We start from the raw sequence: 6,996 nt of genomic DNA on the forward strand, positions 1-6,996 counted from the left end.
TGGCAGTGGGAAGAGAGGAAACAGGTGATGGATGGGACAAAGGGGTGGTTGCAGGCCTCATCAACAAACTTCAAGTTTTAAATCCTCCTCCAAAATCGATTTTTGCTTGCCCAAAGGTTCTACAGGATGTTTCTTGTAGAAATGCAGAACTTCCTGTAGAAAGCCCTGAAACTTCCTGTAGGAGGTTGAATCTTGACCCGAATGTGTCCAAATCCTGAAAAAAGTGTGTGGTCATGGAGGGAGTTTTGGTGAGGATGCCTGGTAGCTTGGGATGGACCCCTGTCCTTGATTTGCGCGACCCTCTTTATCTGCATTATATCCCTGCAACCTGCAATAATTCAAAGATCGGACTTGTTTTTTTATTTTTTTTCTTTTTCTAATTTCTTTTTTTTTTTAGAGACAGCAGGGGCACCTCTATGAGGTTTTCACACCCACTATCTTCCCTGGGCGCCTCAAAGAGGTTTTCACCCAAGGATCTTTTTTTTATTCCATTTCTTTATTTTCTGAGAGACAGCTGGGGTGCCTCCATGAGGTTTTCACCCTCACTGCCTGCCCTGGCCGCCTTAGAGAGGTTTTCGTCCAGGGATCTTTTTATTCCTCTTTTTTTTTTTTTTTGATGATCAAGGTGTCGTCCAGGGATCTTTTTATTCCTCTTTTTTTTTTTTGATGATCAAGGTGTGGCCAGAATAGAGGCAGAACCCTGCTCTATTACCAGCACTGATTTTTCCACAGTTTCAATGAATTCCTGCCTCGAGAGGGGTTTCTTGTAGATTTTCAGTCGATGCCCATTGACAAGCATGGGGATGGCCTCTTCATCAATGGTCCTGATAAGGACTGAACCATTATCGTTACATTTCTCCACTATATATGGTCCTAACCACCTTGTCCTCAGCTTTCCTTTGAAATCCTTGTATCTTGAGTCATACAGCAGCGCCCAATCTCCCGGCTGGAATTGCTTCTCATTAAGGTGTCGGTCATGCCATATCTTCCTCTGGAGTTGAACTACCTCTGAGTGGAGAAGGGCCTGCATCCTTTGCTCATCTAATCCATTCAGCTACAATAATCTTTCACGTTGAGCATGGCTGAGATCTAGGTCCAGCTGAGCTTCCACCCTCAATGTATTGTACTCGAACTCTATGGACAACAAAGCTTTCTTCCCGTAGACCAGCTCATAAGGTGTGAAACCAGTTGTGGTCTTCCAAGTGGTGTTGTAGGCCCAGGTGGCCTCAACCAGGTGATCTGCCCAATCCTTTCTGTTGTTGCTCACAACCTTAGTCAAAATCCCTTCCAATGCTCGATTAGTGACTTCCACCTGCCCATTTGCTTGAGGATGATAGGGGGTGGAAGTCTTGTGCTTGATTTTTTGATGAGCGAGCAAATCTTCAATCAGGTTGGAGGTGAACTAGCTTCCTTGATCTGTGACTAAGTCTCTTGGGTAGCCAAACTTGTAGAAGAAATTTTCCCTCAGGAACTCAGCCACCTTTTCTTTTGTTGCTTCTTTGATTTCCTTCGTTTCTACCCACTTGGTCAGATAGTCGGTGCACATAATGATGTAAGACCGTTGCTTTGAAGGAGGGTTGATAGGACCCACAAAATCCATGCCCCACTTCTCAAATGGCTCAAAGGTCACTTGAGGTTGGAGAGGCATTTCATCTCTTGGAGTCGGTTTCCCCATCCTCTGACATCGGTCACACTAGCTGATGTATCTTCTGACATCTTGATGAAGAGTAGGCCAGTAGTAGCCTGCCTGTAGAATTTTGAAGGCGGTCCTTTTTGCTGCAAAGTGGCCTCCACAAGGTCCATCATGACAGGTTAGGAGGATGTCAAAGACTTCCTCCTCCCTAACACAACGTCTCAAGATCTGATCTGGGCCAAGCTTAAACAAGTTGCCCCCGATCCAAGTGAACGGGGCGCTCTTCCTTACGATTCTGCTCTTCTCTTTTGAGGACAGATGCAGAGGGAACTGTGCTGAGACCAAGTAATTTTCTATATCAGAAAACCATGGAGAGAGTACTGAGATAGCAAATGGATGTTCATCTAGCATATAGTCATCCACTGTTCCTTATTCACCTGCAGGCAAATCCAATCTAGACAAGAAGTCAGCAACAACATTTTCCTTACCTGGCTTGTCGACAATCGTCAAATAAAATTGTTGTAACAAAAGTGACCATCTAATAATACGAGCATTGACATCAGGCTTATTCATTAAATATCTAATCGCAACATGATCAATGTGCACAAATGTTTGATAACCGGTGATGTAGTGTCTGAACTTGTTTAGGGAATGGACTACGGCCAGGAACTCTTTCTCGGTTACAGTATAGTTCATTTCTGCCTTGGACAGGTTTTTGCTGACGAAGTATATGGCATATGGGAGTTTCTCCTCAACTTGTTCTAAGGTTTCCCCTATGGCTTTGTTCGAGGCATCAATGTGGATGTGTAAAGGTAGGGCCCAGTTTGGACCTCTCAAGATCGGGGTGGACACCAGCTTCTCTTTCAACTCATCCAGTGCCCCTTGACAGTTGTCAGTCCATTTAAACTAAACATCTTTCCCTAAGAGTCCAAACAAAGGCGAGGCTAGCTTGCTGAAGTCTTTAATGAATCTTCGATAATATCCTGCTAAACCTAGGAAACTCCGAACATATCTTACCTTTTGAGGAGGTGGGACCTTTTGGATGATAGCAATTTTATTAGGATCCACCTGTAATCCTTGGCGAGAAATGGTATGTCCTAGCACGGTCCCTTCAGTCATCAAGAATTCACATTTTTCAGGACTGAGGGACAGGTTCATCTCAATGCACTTGGTTAGGAATTTTCCCAGATTGGTCAATGCTTCTTGGAAGTTGGACCCATAAGGAGTGAAGTCATCCATATAGATTTCTACTGAATCATGGACCAACTCAGAAAATATGCTCAATACTGCTCTCTGGAAAGTGGCAAGAGCATTGCATAGCCCAAAGGGAAGGACTCGATAGGCAAAGGTACCCCAAGGACAGGTGAAGGTGGTTTTATCTTGGTCTTCCGGGCTGATTTGGATCTGGTTATACCCGCTGAACCCATCTAGGAAAGAGAAGAACTTATTCCCTGCTAGTCCATCCAACACCTGATCTATGAAAGACAAAGGGAAATGGTCTTTCTTAGTGGCTTTTTTAAGTTCTCGGTAATCTACATAGATTCTCCACTTCCCATTCTTCTTGGGCACAAGCACTAGAGGCGAAACCCACTCACAATTGGAGATAGGATAGATGAATCCTGCATCCAATAATTTTTGCAATTCTTCTTTGAAAATATCCTTAGGGGCTGGATTCATTCTCCTCTGAGGCTACCTGACTGGTTTACAATCTTCTTTAATGTAGATGTGATGGGTACAGACCAAAGGATGGACTCCTTTCATCTCCTTATACTTCCAGGCGAAAGCATCTAAATGATTGTTCAGTAAGCTACACAGCTCCTTCTCCTGGGAAGGAGATAGGGAGGAGCTGATCTTTAAAGTTCTCTCGGGACCAAACTCCACATTCTTAACTCTGGGAGAGGTTGGATCAGTCACACAGAGGTCCACCGAGGTGCTGGCTTGGGTATCCTCCACCAATTCCTCTAAGGATAGTGCACTGGGAGGAGGACTTTGAATCAAAGTCTCAATCAGATCATCCTCAGTTTGAGGGCCTCCCCTAGTGGTTTCTACTATGCACAATGGTGCAGAGTAGACCTCATCCTCATCTCCTTCTTCCAACCAGAGTGGTAAATCATGTTCTAGTAGAGGCTGGGCAGGAGGGTATAGGACTAGCTGCTTGGACATAGGGCCATTTTTGATGGTCATGTTTCCAGCTCGGCAACTGATGTAAGCATCCACCGTGGCTAACCAAGGCCTTCCCAAAATGAGGGGATATCCAATAAGTTTTGCCTTTGGTTGAAGGACCAAGAAGTCCGCAGGGAACTCCCAAGAGTCAACAGAGACCAAGACATCTTCCACAATCCCTTCGGGAGTCATGGTGGAGCGATCTGCCAACTGTAGGACTGTCGAGGTCTTCCTTAAGGAACTCTGAAGGTTGAGTTTAAGCATGGTGTCCCTGGTCATCACATTAATGGCAGCCCCTAGATCAATCAAGGTATGGGGGATAATGGTGCCATTGATGTTGACATCAACTACAGGACTTCCAGGGTCCAAATACTTTGGACAGATTACTTGCCCCAACATTAGATTAGACAATTGTCCTATGACATTGATAGTCGAGGCATCTCTCTTTCTCCTGCCTGGGTGCCTGAAACACTTCTCCTTAATCAATTTGTTGTATATAGGTACATCTTTGATGGCCTGGAGAAGGGGTATTTTCACACACAACTGTTTCAATTCCCCTAGAAGTTCAGTCTCCTCCGGGTTTGGTTGTGTGGTTACTGTTAGTCGCTCAGGAAAGGGTGGAATGGATTTGGGTTCACTTTCCTGTTTGTCTTCCTCGCCCTCTGGGGGAGGAGGTTGGCGATCTGGAAGGGTCTTCCCGGATCGTAGGTTGATCTCCTGGATCTCCACAGCATAGGTAGGACATGTTGTCTCCCCAGTGTATACCTGTTGGGCTTGTCGGTTGTTGGGGTTCGGGTTCGGTTGAGCAGGCATTTGGGGTTGTCTTGGAGGAGAAGGAGGTAATGGTTGTGGTTGAGCCAGTGGTGGAGGCAGAATGGCAAGAGGAGAGTTGTATTGGGGCCTCCACCCCAGTTGAGGTGCATTCCACTGTGGCTGTGGCTGGACATGTGAGTGAAACGAATGAGCAGTGGGTTGAGTATGGTATTGAGGTGGATAATACCACGGAGGAGGTGCGGACCAGGAAGGATGAGCAGGGGGACCCCAAGAAGGCATGTGAGCAGATTGGTTGGGGCTATAATAAGCTTGGGATGTCCCTTGCATCCCCTGCTGGTAAGGTCTGGGTCCATGCGGTCTCCTTTGGTTGAGGAAGTAGAGAGGTTCAGTGGGTGCCTCAGTCCCTTGGTACATGGCTTTGAATCCAGGCAAGGTTGGGCATTGGTTTGTGGGGTGGTCCTCCTCACAAACGAAACATACCTCTACTGAGTGCAATGGACACTCGTTCTTAGGGTGCTTCCTCGTACATCTGGGACAGAAGATGGCCAAAGCCCTCTCAGCTTCCTCTTTCTTTTGTTGGATTCGGAAAGTATCAAGTTGCATGGCAATGGTCTGTCTCATCTCACTTTTGAGGTCTTCCATTTGATTAGCAAACTCATGCTTGGAGAAGGTAGTACTAGCTAAAAGTGGATTCCACCTACCTCTTTTCCGGGCTGCCCTAGAGTGGTTTCTAAACACAGTCTTTATGTCCTCATAAGGTAGTTGGTAAATATCTCCTCCAGCTAGCATGTGAAGGGTATCTAGAAGGTCTTCAGGGACTCCTCGGAGCAGAACCAACTTTAGAGATTCAGGGTCAAGTGTGCACCTGGCCCGTTTATAGCTAAGTTGGAACCTTTCCTCATAGTCCTCTAAAGACTCATCATTTCCCATGGTCATCCGAAAGATTTCTCCCTTGGTTTCCTTTGACCTACAGTAATCCTGGTATTTGTTGTTAAAGGCTTGCTGCATTTGAGCCCAAGTAGTGATACTGTTTCCAGGTAACCCCATGAACCAGCGTAATGCTGCATCCTTGAGGGTAGAGGGAAAGAGTTTCAACTTTTTCTCGTCTTCTGTATAGTCATAAGTTCGACAAAGGACAGCAAACTCAAACAGGAAGGTATCAGGGTCTTCAGTGGTCAATCCATGGAAATGAGGTAAGGCTGAGGGACTTATGTTCTTCATTTTCATGTCCCTATTAGTCTCTCGGATGGGGAAGGTACCTTCTATTCTCTCATCATCGTCTCTACCATTTTTGTTGCCAGCCATAGTCTCAAAAGGAATGTTTTCTTGCTCTTCTTCTGTTATAGGATCTTCATATATCTCAGGAGGTTCACCTATAGGTTCTTCTGGATCACTACCACCAAATAAGAGAGAAGGGTGACTCAGCGAAGTGGTGGGGGTGTTGGGTAGGAATTTTCCGGTATTATCTCTGTTCCTACGAGGCATGAAAGGACTTTTGGTTGTTTTTGCTTTTTTCTCTGCTTGTACATGCAAAACTAAAACAAACGGAATTGCAACTAACTAAAATCTACCTTGCAGAAATGAGAATGCGGAATTGAAATGAAAGCAGGAAAAGACTAATCTATTTTGCTGAAATCAAATTGTGAGAAGTAAATACTAGACTACGCTTGCAAAATTGAAATTCTATCTTATGCTTGCAGAATTGAAATGTTAATCTACGAAAGCAGGAAATGCCTAATTTACTTTTGCAGAAATGAAATTGCAGAATGGAAATGAAATAAACTATTTAGCAGAAGGCGAGAGTAGGAAAATAGAAGAAAAGCAGCAATCACAAATACTCTGATGCTTCCCCGGCAACGGCGCCAAAAAGAGTGGTGAGCTCCAATATTGCAGCAATAATGCTACAACTCCTGGGACTCCCTTCTTTACTTTTATCAACCCAGTAGTTTGTAACAAACTTGGAAGCGACAGCGCTGTATGCACAAGTACTAGCTCTTGCTGCAACTGTCACTTGGTCAGCTGGCACAAGTCCACTAGGGGCTCAAGCCAACTTCTATGAGCTCTGAGAAAAAGCTTTTTAACCGATGGATGAAAGCTAATTTAAAGAAGGTTGATCTACTTGCAGAAAGACATTGAAAAGCTAAAAGAAAACGCAAACCCTAATTCTACCAGCTAACCCTAATGATGCAAGAAAGAGGATGCAAGCTACTGAAAGAAATGCTATTGACTTCTAGGAAGGTAAATACATGTTTCTAAGCTACTTCTACAGTAACATCTGAAAAAAACATATTTTTGTATTTTTGAATAAGTTTCCAGAGTTATTATGCATATGATTTGACTGTGTTTGGTTGTGCAGAGGTGGATGGGCAAGAAGAAATGCTTGGAAAAAGTCAAGAAGGTTCAGAGAGGGCCTAAGGGATCCCTAA

Source organism: Pinus tabuliformis, chromosome 3_1, assembly GCF_031772625.1.
Source record: "Pinus tabuliformis cultivar Carrire ecotype Pingquan chromosome 3_1, CPIR1, whole genome shotgun sequence".
Taxonomy (NCBI): domain Eukaryota; kingdom Viridiplantae; phylum Streptophyta; class Pinopsida; order Pinales; family Pinaceae; genus Pinus; species Pinus tabuliformis.